The sequence below is a fragment of the Petaurus breviceps genome, unplaced genomic scaffold, assembly GCF_028583685.1.
Source record: "Petaurus breviceps papuanus isolate PSGF00001 unplaced genomic scaffold, PetGlider_PUasm1.0 174, whole genome shotgun sequence".
Taxonomy (NCBI): Eukaryota; Metazoa; Chordata; class Mammalia; order Diprotodontia; family Petauridae; genus Petaurus; species Petaurus breviceps.
The window spans coordinates 59,426,649-59,439,875 of record NW_027185761.1 but is presented as its reverse complement, the minus strand read 5'-3'; the positions used below and the strand labels follow the sequence as shown (position 1 = coordinate 59,439,875).

Here is a 13,227-nt window from a genome sequence, read left to right as displayed (position 1 = left end):
TCCTTCCTTCCTTCCTTCCTTCCTTCCTTCCTTCCTTCCTTCCTTCCTTCCTTCCTTCCTTCCTTCCTTCCAGGATAGGCCCTTTTAATATATTACAAGACATACTGTTGAAACAGGAATCATGAGAAAACATTTGCCTTTTTTAACAGCCAAAAAAAAAAAGGATAAAAATGAAGTAAAAAAACCACTATAGATATTTGTAAGGAAAAAAAAAACCCATGGTTTTGCCCATGGGGTAAAACATTATAAATCTAAGATAATTCAGAGATACAAAGGCAAACTCCCACATCGACCACCTGTCTCTGCAGAAAGTTTATATGGAACATCCATCTCGTCAAAACCCAAACAATCTCTCCTTTGAAATGTCATCCAGGTTTTTCCAAGAAGACCTCTAGATTACATGTTTGTCTTGGAATGCTCTCTTTTAATGATAATATGACAGATAAAACTCCAGAGTCCACTTACAAAACAGAAGAAAAGAGAATGGGGGAGAAGCTATTCAAACTTTGTGGCCTCTGACAATTAAGTGACTTTCCAAGCTAGAGCTGCAGTCACATTAGGAGAGAAGGGAGCCACCCCAGCTAAAGCAGTAGTCTTTGTGACTTGTCTCTTCTTCCTCCTTGACCTCCTTGGAAACCACCCCAAACTCTAAAATTTCCTCAGCCTCTGACACTAAAGATGCCTTGACCTCCCCTATTGCCTCCTAGGTTACCAAAGTCCATATGACCACTTCTTCCATGGCCCCGAAAACCACTAGGCTTGGCCTAGTTCAGAATTAGTTATCATCAATTTACCCATTTCCCACTGCCTCTTTCACAGCTTTAGTCTTTTCTTCTAAGTTGAAAACCACAAAACTGAACCTTTTAGATGACTCTGTCTCCCCATATGTGCTTCTTCTGCTATGTTTTCAGACAGACTTATGAGGAACAAAGTCTTGTTCCTTGATGCTACATTAGTTGTCTCTTCTCCCTTTAACTCCAACTTGATTGATTTGCCTTCTATTTCCATATTGTAACAAGAATTCAAAGCTTCTTTTGCATCATCCACATCCCTTTAGGATGGTCTTGGTTGTTTTGAGTCAAGCTGATAGACTTTGCCTTCTCAAATGCTTCCTGCAGAGTTTCTTCAGTAGCACTGGAGGTGACATTCTTCAGCATATCAATGTCTGAACCTGTGGGATTGCTGTTATTCCTGCTCTAGGAATTATTCTTGCCACTTGTTAAGTTCTCTTTTCCTTGACTTTCCCCCCATGTAGTCTAGAATGAGTGCTTGGCCATCACTCTCACTTCTCTATTTCTTTTCCAAATCCTTGTCCATGTCTGCTTCAGTCTTAAATTCAACACAATCAGTTCCTTTGGTTGTCCCATCCTTGGTGCAGATCAGACTAACCTCAACAGCACCTTCAAACACTTATTGGAGTTACTTTATAAGGCAGATTCTTGATGAAGAATATCCTCAGATCACAGCCTTTTTATTTACTTTGGCCTTTTCAAGTTTCAGTTCGGGGCCAATGACTTTGGAGCCACTGAGTTTTTTCCATGTCTTCAGCTGATGCAGATTCCACATAGCTAAACTTCCAGGTGATGCCAATTTGGATACAACGTCCTCTTTGGCAAAGAAGTCCACGATACCCATTTGGAGCTCAGAAGCAGATTAGTTGATGTTCAGGTTGCTGGTGAAGAGACTGAAATTTGTAGATACCTCAACTTCCAATTTCTGTTTCTTGACTTTAGGAGTTTTCTATTTGCCCCTTTTATTTTTCCTCTTCCATGGGACTTCTTGGATAATCACGTCCTCTTCTTCTTCCTCTTCGTCCTCGTGTTCTTCATTCTCATTGTCATCATCTTCCTCCTCATCCTCAGATTCTTGTGTAGCCAGAGCTGCTCCATTGTGGTGGCTTTGGGTGACTCAAATTCCTTACTCTCATTTTCACTGTAATTCTTGTCACATTCACCATCTTGTTTCTTGTCATCCTTCCCATTTTTTCCCTTTGGTCAGGTAGACTACAGCTCCCTTGGGGTGGCTCCCTTCTCTCCAGACTCTGGCTCGGATAGCCACTTTATTGCCAGGGGCCATAGCTGTCTTCTTACCAAGAGTTATGACTGTTTTCTTGGCTGGTGTGGTGGCGACACCTTTTTTGTCTGGCGGTGCCTTCTTTGCCACAACCTCCTTGCCCTTCCTCTGAGAGACCACAACTTTTCCACTGCTTTCCTCTTTGTCTTCTGACTTGTCCTCGTCCTCACTGTTTTCTGTTTCCTTGAGGGGAGGAGCCATTTTCTTTAGATCACATTGCTTTTGAGCAGCCTTCCTGAGCTTCATCATGGTGGTAGCGTGTGATTAGGGCATGGAGGGTTCGTCTGTTAGCAGAGACCTAGGCAATGTCTATGACCACAGAGGGTGCAGAGGAGTCTATCCAAGAGCATATCTTTGCTGGCAGAGACTGAGACAAAGGCTTTCAGATAATTTTAAAATCATCTACAGACAAAATATTGCTCTACCGTTTAAGGCTAAGCTTCCATCCCAACCATGGAAACCTCTTCTTGGTTAGGAATAGACAACAATGGTGTCTTAATGACCAAGCAATACTCACCAGTCCAACATTTTATCATCTTGGTGAAACTATTATATCACTTGACTTTGAAAAAAACCCAGTCTGGACAAAGTACTAATTACTTCTCTGAATGCCACAAGTATGGTGGATATTTCCTATGAAAATCTTTTGAATTGGAGGTTTTGTAAGAATTCCCAATATATCAGGGATTCCTTCAGAGGCTTGCTATGATGGAAATAATGAGATGAAGTGTCTGAAGTGCTGAGTTAAGTGTGGTGCTGAGAAAAAATAAAACAGTGGAAGTGGCATCAGAAGACCTGGGATCTGTTGTCTCTAACTACATGACGTTGAACAAGTCACTTAACTTCTATAGACTTCAGTTTCCTTACTTGTAAAAATGATGGGATTGAACTAGAAGCCCTCCAAGGTCCCTTCCAGCTCTCATTTATCATTCTATAATCCTGTGACTTCATCTTCCCACTCCAAACCTTCCCCTTCCCTTAATTTGCTACTTGAGTTGATTTTATTACCATTCTTCCAGTCACTCAACTCAATGCTTCACTTTTTTCTTCCCTCTCCATCAAACTCAGTATTCCAGAAGTTAAGTTGTTTATTCAATCTTCTCAATAGCTGTCTTCCGTCTGTTGCCTCCTTTCTGCTCACCCAACTGCTACTCTAGGTCAGGTCCCCTCACCTCTCACCTGGGCCAGTTTCCTCACCTGGGCTCATGTTGCTGCCACTCTCTCCTCAGCATGTCCTTTGCTGCTCTGGAGAAGTGTCTGCCCAGGGGACTCTGTGAATCTTTTTGATGATTGGCTCTTACAGAACATTATTTTTGGAAAGCCCTAGACACTATGCCTCCTCTATGTGTTACTTTCCACCAATCTACTCTTCAACAACCCCCATGCTTTTTCTGCTTCATTTCCCCCAATCTTATGAGCCTACTCTCCACCTGGAGAGGTACAATAAACGAATCACAAACTTGGAAAGAAGCACAATATTCCAGGGAGGGATATTTTGACTACTCAGACATCTTCTCCAATTCTCTTTATGCCAAAAGTAAAGCAATTAATAAGTTCATTACTCGCCTCAATGATAATTTCACCCTTTAAAAGGTGAAGAAAAAGGTAAAGGGAACTGTTAATATGCATCTAATTTTGTCCAACAAAGGGGAGCAAGTTGCTGCAGTGAAAATGACAGAACTTAGGGCTAAGTGATGATTCCATAAGATTTTGTGTTGAAGAGGGAAGGAGAGAAGGTGAGTAGAGTTTGACATGCACCCTACACTTTGACAAATCAAATTACAAAAGGCTCTGACAAAGCATAGGGAGGATTCCAAGGATCAATATTTTGCAAGATAAACAATCAAACAATGTATGGAGCCCCTATTATGTATCTGGAATTGTACTAGGTACTAAGTCAAAATAAAATAAAATAAAATAAAACAAAATCAGCCCTATCCTCAAAGAGCTTACATTTTAACTTGGAGAGGGCAACATGTGCATATGGTTACATGTGAAATGTATACAAAATGAAAATGAGTTGTGGTCTTTTTGTTTGTTTTTGTTTTTTTTGGGAGGGGGGAGGAAGTCAGAAACACCAAAGAGAAGGATTATGGAAAGTTTTATGTAGAAAATTGTCCTTTAGTAGAGCCTTGAAGGAAACTAGGGATTCCAGGAGGCAGATATAAGGAGAGAACATTCCAGGTATGGACAATAGTCACTGCAGTCATAGAAAGGAGAGAGGGAATGGCAAATAATCCAGTATTGCTGAACTATAGAGCGAGTGAAGGTAAATAATACATAAGAAAAACAGAGAGGTAAGAAGGGGCAGGTTGTAAAGGGCTCCAAAGTCCTAATCTCCTTAGCTTTCCATTTTTTTCCAACTGTAAAATGAGAAAGTTGGATAAGCTGGCCTCTGAAACTCCTCCCAGGTCATATCTATGTTCCTATTTACATCTGATAATGTAAATTGGAAATATAAAAGTAATAGGAAACCCTCGGACTTTACTGAATTAGGAATCTGAAGTAATGGGTTAGGGAGGTGACCTGTGTTTTAGGAAAATCACCCTGATGGCCAAATAGAGGGTGAATTGGAATGTAGTTGGCCCAGGAAGGATGGTCGACTCTTAAGAATGAAATTCTGAAAACATGAACAGGGATGATTAGAATGAGAAAGAAGAGGGGAGCTGCCTAGAGACTGTGTGTCTGTACAGGAACACATGGAGTAACTTAGATCTTTGAAAAGACATGAATAGAAAATGGAAACAAACACAGGGAACTGAGAGATCAAAATGATTCTCCTGCAAGGAGTGCCAGGGACGTTCAAGTCCAGAATAAATAAGGCTAGCAATGAGACATAAAAGCTTTGTAAAGCCACTTTGGGTGGGGTGGGCTAGGCTGAAAGAAGGCAAGGGGAGGCTTTCTGAAATGCAGGAGACAATGTTAATGCATGTTCATGGGAGGACTCAACATCTTTACGGTTATTTTGTTTAAATACTCTTTTCCAAGGACAATAATCTTTGGAAAAGGAAAGAGAAGATGAAAATGGATGCAAACTCAAGATGAATGAAGAGACCATAAGAAAACATCTAGCTGACCTGAAGGAATTCAAGTCACTGGGCTTGCTTGAATTAAATCTCAGGGTCATAAAAGAGCTAGCAGTTGTGATTGATGAGCCAATGTCAGTTATGTTTTGAAAGAACTTAGATAATAGGAGAGGCACCACAGTATCTGAGATGAACAAACATTCTCTCCTTTCAAATAAAAGAATATAAAAAAGGGTGAAGCCTGCAAACTATTGGCCAAGGTGCTTGGCAAAATTCTAGAATGCCTCATCATAATGATGACTTGTAAGCATTTTGAAAGAAAAAAGTGATTCTTGAAAACCAGTACAGCTTCAAGGACAGATCATACCAGATTATCTACTTGCCTTGTTCATAGAGTAAGTCATGTGGAAAATTGGTGGGGATGAAATAGAATGAATATTCTTAAATTTCAGTGGGAGCATTTAACAAAGACAACATGGAAAAATGCAAACTAGAGTTTTTTAGATTCCACACTGGTTTAGTGACCAGACCTATGGGTAATATTCATTACTGTAAGCTCCTTGAGGGCAGGGACTATGTCACAACATTCTAGAGTCCTATACTGTTTGTGGAAGGTGCTCACTCTGGATGAGGTAAAAGAAATGTAAAGTACAGTGCCTGGTGCCAAGAGATTGCAGTAACTGGGGAGATGACACACATAAGTATCCAAACTCATACAAAGCAGCATGTTAGACCTGTCATATACACGATATGTGTGGGGATGGAAGGCAAAAGAGAGTTTCCTGGAAGAAGTGGCATTGGAGCTCAGTTTTAATAGATGGATATGATTTGAATAGGTAGAGAGGGGCTACAAATTTTGTGAAGGCTGAAGTAGCAACTGATATGGAAAAAAGTGGGAAGAGCTAAAAGGATAATTTACATTTAATAATGACCACAGAAATGTAAAGGGGAGAAAAATGTGGAAAGATAGAGGAACTCTGACCAGTTCAGTGACTGAATTGAGAAGACTGACAGTAAAACAGCTCCCTTCACTTGATAGAGGGGTGATGGAATGAAGTACACATAAAACATGGCCAATGTGTTGGTATGTTTTGCTTAACTTATTGCTTAATTTAATTTGTAATATTTAATATTATTCTAAGGAGAGTTCTAAGGGAGAAAGGCATTGGAATATGATGTGTGTATATATATACATATATACTCACTCATTTGAATATTCAATATACATATTCTATATATATAGTGCATATATAAAGTGAACGCACACATAGACACACACTTGAATAGGACTTTTTTAAAAGGCAGAAGCAGCAATTGAATGGAATGTCCAAGCTGTTTCATTAGGTAGGAAGAGAGGTAACTCAAATTCTGGAGTGGGCAGGGGCCAGTGAGAGACTGGAAATGTCAGGAGGATGTGTATTCCATGGCAAAATGATGAGATGTCAGTCCTTTAGATTTACTGGATAATCTAAGGGAAGGGTATCTATCTTTGTGAATTAATCAGACAACCAGCAAATATTTATTAAATGCCAACTACACACCTGCTTTTCTGGGCTCTGCAATACAAAAACAAAGATGAAACAGCCCCCGCCCTCAATGGATTTACATTCTATCAGTGGGGCCAGTTCATTTATGTATAAGAATACACATAAGTGACACATCAGTTTGGGGCTCACTGTAGACACCCTTGTCATGCCCCTAATAAAACAAAAACTCTAAATATTGGGGCTCTTCAAGCCCAGGGTTTCTAAGAAGTTATAACATGTTCTCGTCGCTGAATTTCTTTGTGGCATTAGTTTGGCTGCTGAATTATTTCTAACTTATGGATGAGAATTTGTAAATTGTAGTCAGTGGATTTTACTTTAGTTTCCCATGGTTTTCTTTGACATAGTGCTAATGACCTCAAGTTGCCAGAGAGCTTAGACATCAAGCTCATCATTTTCAGTGAAACATCTGAAGCCCTAAGAGGAGAAGTGACTGGCTTGGGGACATATAGCTAATTGGTGACAGAGTGAGAGACCCTAAAACCCTCTCATTGGTGAGGAAAAAGATGCAAATGGTGTGTCTTGGCAAAGAATTTCCAAAGCCTTCCTGCTTGTCTTTAGTCTCTCCCTCCAACCCTTTTGCACTGGCGGGTTTTCTCATTATCTAAACAATACACAACCTCTCCAGGCTGATGACATTCAATTACTTTGATTTGTGAAGGCTATGTAATGAAAGGAGGGGGATGTAATTTGTCCACTAGGGGGAGCTCCAAACCCAATGTATTATTCAATTTATTAAGAGGGGGGCTTTATATTATGGGAGCATAGAATTGTAGAATTTGAGAGATAGAAAAAAATATATAGGAAGGAGGTGTGGTAGAATGCAAAGAATATTCCAATTGGAGCCATAAATTGTGAATATGAGAATAATTATCTGTGTTACCATGTAACTTTAGTTTCTTTACATGTTGCTCCATTCTCCTTCACCTCATTTTGGAAAGGATTTGAATAAATTGGCAATCATCCTAAAAAGGAGGGAGTAGAGGATGAAGGACCTTGAATTCATAGTATACGAGGGTTGGTGAAAGAAATCAGGGATTTTTAGCCAAAAGAATGTAAGACTCAGGGGAGACACAAGGGTTGTCCCTAAGTATCTGAAAGTATGTGAAAGAGAGATTAAACATATTGTCCTTAGTCCTAGAAGACTTAACTAAGAACAAGGGATAAAAGTTTTGAAAAGACCAATTTAGGTTTGACTTCTAGAAAGACTTTGATGTCAGAACAAACTTAGCAATAGTTAGTGCTACCCAGATGTGGAATGAGCTGCCTCAGGAGACAGTGGGCTTCCCCTCCTCAGAAGTCTTCAAGCAATGTCTAGATGGCAATTTATCAGACAGTCAATAAGTAAACAAGCATTTATTATGCACCTAAAGCTCTGGAGATACAAAGAAAGGTAAAAGCTCCCTGTTTTCAAGGAACATACTGTCTAATTATAAACTGAAGGGCAGATTCTTTTTCAGGCATGCATTAGACTGGATGTTACGGAGATCCTCTCCAACACTTTTATTTTGTTTTCATTTGTATTGATAACTTTGTCATTATATAACCTTCATTTTAACATCACAGACCCAGATAGCCAGCCCCTGTCACAGAGAATAAGGGAAGAAAACGAGCAATTCAGCAAAATGAAATCTATCTATTGGATCTCATAATGTAGGCAATATTCCATGCCCATGGTCCCCACCTCTGCAAAGATGTAGGGATATGTTTTTTAACCTATTGGGGAGATACGACCCCAAAATATTTTGATTCTGATTCTGTGACCTATAAATGGGGGTTGTTCTACCTACCTGATAAGGTAGATGGGAGTAAAGTGCTTTATAAATGGAAAAGTGCTATAAGAGTGTGGGTTGTTTGCTATTACTTTCTTGTCTTGCACATCTCTGACATATGTGTTGCCTCAATGACTTCCCTGACAAGTGGCCACCAAATTTCTACTCATATGCCTCCAGTGATGGAGAAATCATTATATTACTAAGTCATTATGTCTTATCCAATGCAGACTCAATCATTTTTTTTTTCATTTGGATAGGAATTTTTTTTACCCCATTTGCCCCTCATAGGTGAGAACAAATGAGGTAACTTTTGTTCTTAGAAACTTTTGTTTCCCTGAAAGGGTTCTTGGTATGAGATGCTGATGAGCCACTGCTTTGGGATAAACAGATAGGGTTTATGGGGATGGTCACCAGCTCTTGGTTGAAAGATAGATAAATCCCAAGCATCAAAATAATGCTGTAGTTGAGAATTCTTTCATTTATTGAATGAAGTCAGGTTGGGTATCAGTACAGGGGAGAATTTAACCATGGGTGTAGTCACACTAAGAGGGGGCTCATCCCATACTTCAGAATTTGAATTCATGGATTTAGAGCTAGAATGCATCTTGGAAATCATTATTTTACATGTGAAGAAACTGAGGCACAGAGATTATGTGACCTGCCCAGAGTTGTTCAGCAAGTGTCTATGGAAAGATTTGAATTCAAATCTTCATGTCACCAAATCCAACTGTGTACCCCTTTAATGGCTCAGGGTTTGTGGTGGAAAGATAAGGCACTGAGAGAAGCATTCTGTGGCAAGCAGCTTGTTGGGGCAGCAGCCCAGGGCCAGGTATGGGCATAGGGTTGTGTCATAAGGTACAAGCCTGGAGATAATATTGAAGTTCAAGGCTAAACAATCTGGACAGTCACAGGAAAATGCTTCTTCCATGTTACCACCCTGGGACAAAGCTCTGATCACTCCCATTCTTGTTATGCCTCTGTGCTAAAATTAGACAAATTATACTGCAGACATTGGTTAATGCAGATGCTGTTTTCTTCTTTCTTTGCCTCATTTTGATCAATTTATATTAGCTGAATAAATAAAGAAGCCCGTCAAACACCATTTCCTTCCCTGAGTACATTGTGTTGCCTTTCGAATCTTGCAGTTTTCTGGTGTAACTGCTGGTTGCCATCACCTGCAGATATCTGGCATTGGCCATTCACCACTTTGATTGCCTCTGTCAGCACCACTTGGCCTGACACTGGTCCTTGTGGTTATGCATTAGATTCTGTACACTGGAGTCACGACTCCTGCAACAAGAAAAGACACCATTTGAAAAATTGGTCCCATGTGTTTGGAATGGTGACAGGCAGAACTGAGTGTCATACTGAGTGTGTGCTATTTATCAACATAACCTTGGAAAAAACAATTGCAAACGCTCCAGGAAGTCACCAGAGATGCCATCAGAAATGGTATTGTCAAGAATAAAACAGCATCACTTGTAAATGAAAACTCCTGTCCAATCTATTGCTGAAAATAAAGCTGTAACTAGGGCAGGGCAAGCAGACTTGTGCTCCCAGGAACCACATTAAGAAGACATCAAATTTAGAGGATTATTAATGAACTTGAAGTCCTTCACAAGTGTTAAAAACCCAACACCTTGTGCATAGTTAGTGTTCGCAAGAGTAATTAGTTAAAGCAGCAAGCTAGCATTGGGAGGGTTGAAATAATCTTGCTCCCTGTGTGCTTCTCAATGGAGAATGAACTTCATGCCATTTGTTCAATGCCCAGTGGTACATACCCCAGGGCAAACATTTATGGTTGTGGCTATGGCTGAAAGATCATGGAGGCAGTGCATTTAGAAGTCTTCAATTCTGATTCTAACTCTAACACTTGGCATTTTTGAATCCTCTCCCTGAGATGGCATGAGACTAGGGAAGTCTCACCAATGATGTCCCCAAATCATTAAACAGCGGTACCTTAGAGAGGCATGACATCATCATTAGTATTCCCATGCACATTCAATACTTCTTCCTTCCCACCACATACTATTGAACCTCCTATTACTGTACCGAGAGGCCAAAAACATTTCTATTCAAGCATCGTTGCTCCAAAAGCAGATTCTGGAGAGGACAGAACTTTAAGAAGAGGCGGCAGTCCATTGTGTGGTTCCTGCTAGCCCCTTACTGGATAGCTTCTAAACCCCAGGATGAGAATCAACTCAACAAGCATTTATTAAGCACCTATTAAACGTCACATACCCAGCACTGTGCAAACACCAGGGGTACAAAGAATGGCAAAAACCAGTCCTGGCTTTCAAGAAGATAATAGATTAACAAAAGTGAATGTTGTGGTCACTGGGCCACCAAAGACAGAGGACATTTTCTCCTATCCTCAAAATCTTTCTAAAATAAGAATTATGTTCAAGAGAGAAAGCAATTTCAAAAGCATTAAGAAAACATGAATCCAAACATAACAACATGATCAGTTAACATTAGAGAAGGCTAATATTTACTCCTTAACACACTTTCTCAGCATTCCCTCTACCACTGGTCGCCTAGCACTGGTTGCATAACCCAGTGAATAAAGAATCCAACCTTGAACTCCATAAACCTCAAGGAAAAGGTAGAAGTATGGGAATGAAGGAAGTTTGTTCTGCTTGGGATAGCAGCATGGCAGCTTGCTCTACTGAAACAGTGCTCAACTGGAGAAATGAGAAACAATGAGAACTGGGGCAGAATACCTATGTGTATATGGGGTTCCACCAAGCCTGAATGAAAAGGGACTAATATCTATCACAGACCAGTTATTCCTCCCCCCCCCCCATAAATCATTTGGGGCAGAGATTGGGGTCAGTGAAAACTGAATTTCCCAGCATGGGAAGAGTCTGACAACACTTTAAAGTCCAGCCTCCAGGGAACTCACCACCAAAGGGGAAGGAGTCAGAAGGTAAATAATATAAAGGGGAAAATAAAAAGGGGTAAAGACAGACATTACTAAAGATTTCAGGAAGAAGAAAACTCAATTAATGAACTTGAGGATAAATGGATTAACTAACAGGGAAGATATTAATAATGGAAAGAAACATGGCTTCCAGATTACCCAAATAAGTTAAAAAAATCTGTGAATAGATATTGCCAGATGAAGGAAAATGAATCAGTATCCAATAAGGCATAGGACTCTGCAGATTATTAAAATAGCATGGACCCATAGCAGGATATTCCTGAATGGTTAGAGAGAAAGGGAAAAGGATAGTGAAAGCTGAATTAATAGTCTGTACAGAAGAAATAATTAGCAGAATAGACAACCTTAAATCCACAGTGCCAAAACTTACCAAAGAAACAAAAGGAACTATAATTGATTGAGAAAACAAATATCTATAAGTGAAGGACAATCTGGAAGAAAAGAAGAAAAAAACTGCCCAGAATTTCTAAATAGAGAAAACCAAGTGCCAACCAAAATAATACACTTATTACTTTGAGAAAACAAAAATTAAAAAGTATGCTCAACATTTCAAGTGGTTAAATTTAATAATTCTAATGATGAGCAAAAAATATGTGAGCATCTGGGATAAAGACCTTAAAATATAAAGGGAAAGAAATTGAAATAATACAAGATTGTTCTGCAGCAGAAACCACAGGAGGGAATGGAATATGTTCCAAAGGAAAAAAGGGGCTCAAGGCAACCCAAGCTGACACAATCTGAAAACCATTAATTATGACATTTAATAACAGAAACATTTGAAGCATCCCTACCAAGGAAACGAGGGTGGATTATTTGCTTTGCAAACACTCAAGACAATAGAAATAAAAGAAATTAAACAAATACAGAAAATAAGAATGGTATAGACAGTAAAATAAATTACTAGAATTCCAGAAAAAAAGAATCTATAAAGGCGTTAAAACCAACAATGACAACAAAATAACAAAAGACTGCCCATAGAGTTTTGTTTCTAAATGTATAAAAGGAGAAAAGGGTAAATTTGGAAAATAAAAGAAGTGATATTTGAGAAACAAGTTTGAAATAACATGAATCAAACCTCAAAATATACTATCTATGGGAGATTCAATGTTTTTGTAGGACTCAACTGCAGAATTGGATAGCACATGGGGCGGCCAGGTAGCACAGCAAGTAAGAGCACCGTCTCCAGTGTTGAGAAGACCTGGAGATCAAATCCCGGGCTCAGACACTTAGCACCCACCCAGAAACACCTGGCCGTGTAACCTTGAGCAAGTTACTTAACCCCAATTGCTTAGGGGCGGCCAGGTGGCTCAGCGAGTAAGAGCACTGGTTCCAGTGTTGGGATGACCTGGATCAAATCCGGGCTCAGATACTCAGCACCACACCCAGAAATAACTGGCCGTGTAACCTTGAGCAAGTTACTTAACCCCGATTGCTTAAAAAAAAAAAGAATTGGATAGCACATAAAATGGGAAGGAACAACAATAGGAATATAGAGGAGAATGTGTGCTTTGCTGTAATAAAGTCAATGGTAGATAAAGGAAAATAATTCTTATATTATCTAATGAAGAAGAGGACATATAAGAGCACGAATGTAGTGGAGAAGGGAGGGATTGACATAGATGGAAAGAAAGAGAGAAATATAGATTCAATGGTAAGAAAGGGTATCAGTAAAATGTGCCCAAGTAGGTGGTGGGGGAGAGAGAGAGAGTTTATAATGAGAGGAGTGAGCCTTATGATGGGCACAAAATATAAGGATATGTTATTTAGAAAGATCATTGCTTCTGAGTGTTGTGCTCTATGGGAAGCATCCTTCAGAAAAGAAAGAAAGAAAGAAAGAAAGAAAGAAAGAAAGAAAGAGAGAGATA

At 39.5% G+C, this 13,227-nt stretch overlaps 1 pseudogene; it reads right to left on the bottom strand.

Annotated features, from left to right (window-relative positions):
- Positions 1-581: 581 nt before the first annotated feature.
- Positions 582-2,322, bottom strand: LOC138158500 (nucleolin pseudogene; annotated as a pseudogene).
- Positions 2,323-13,227: the final 10,905 nt, after the last annotated feature.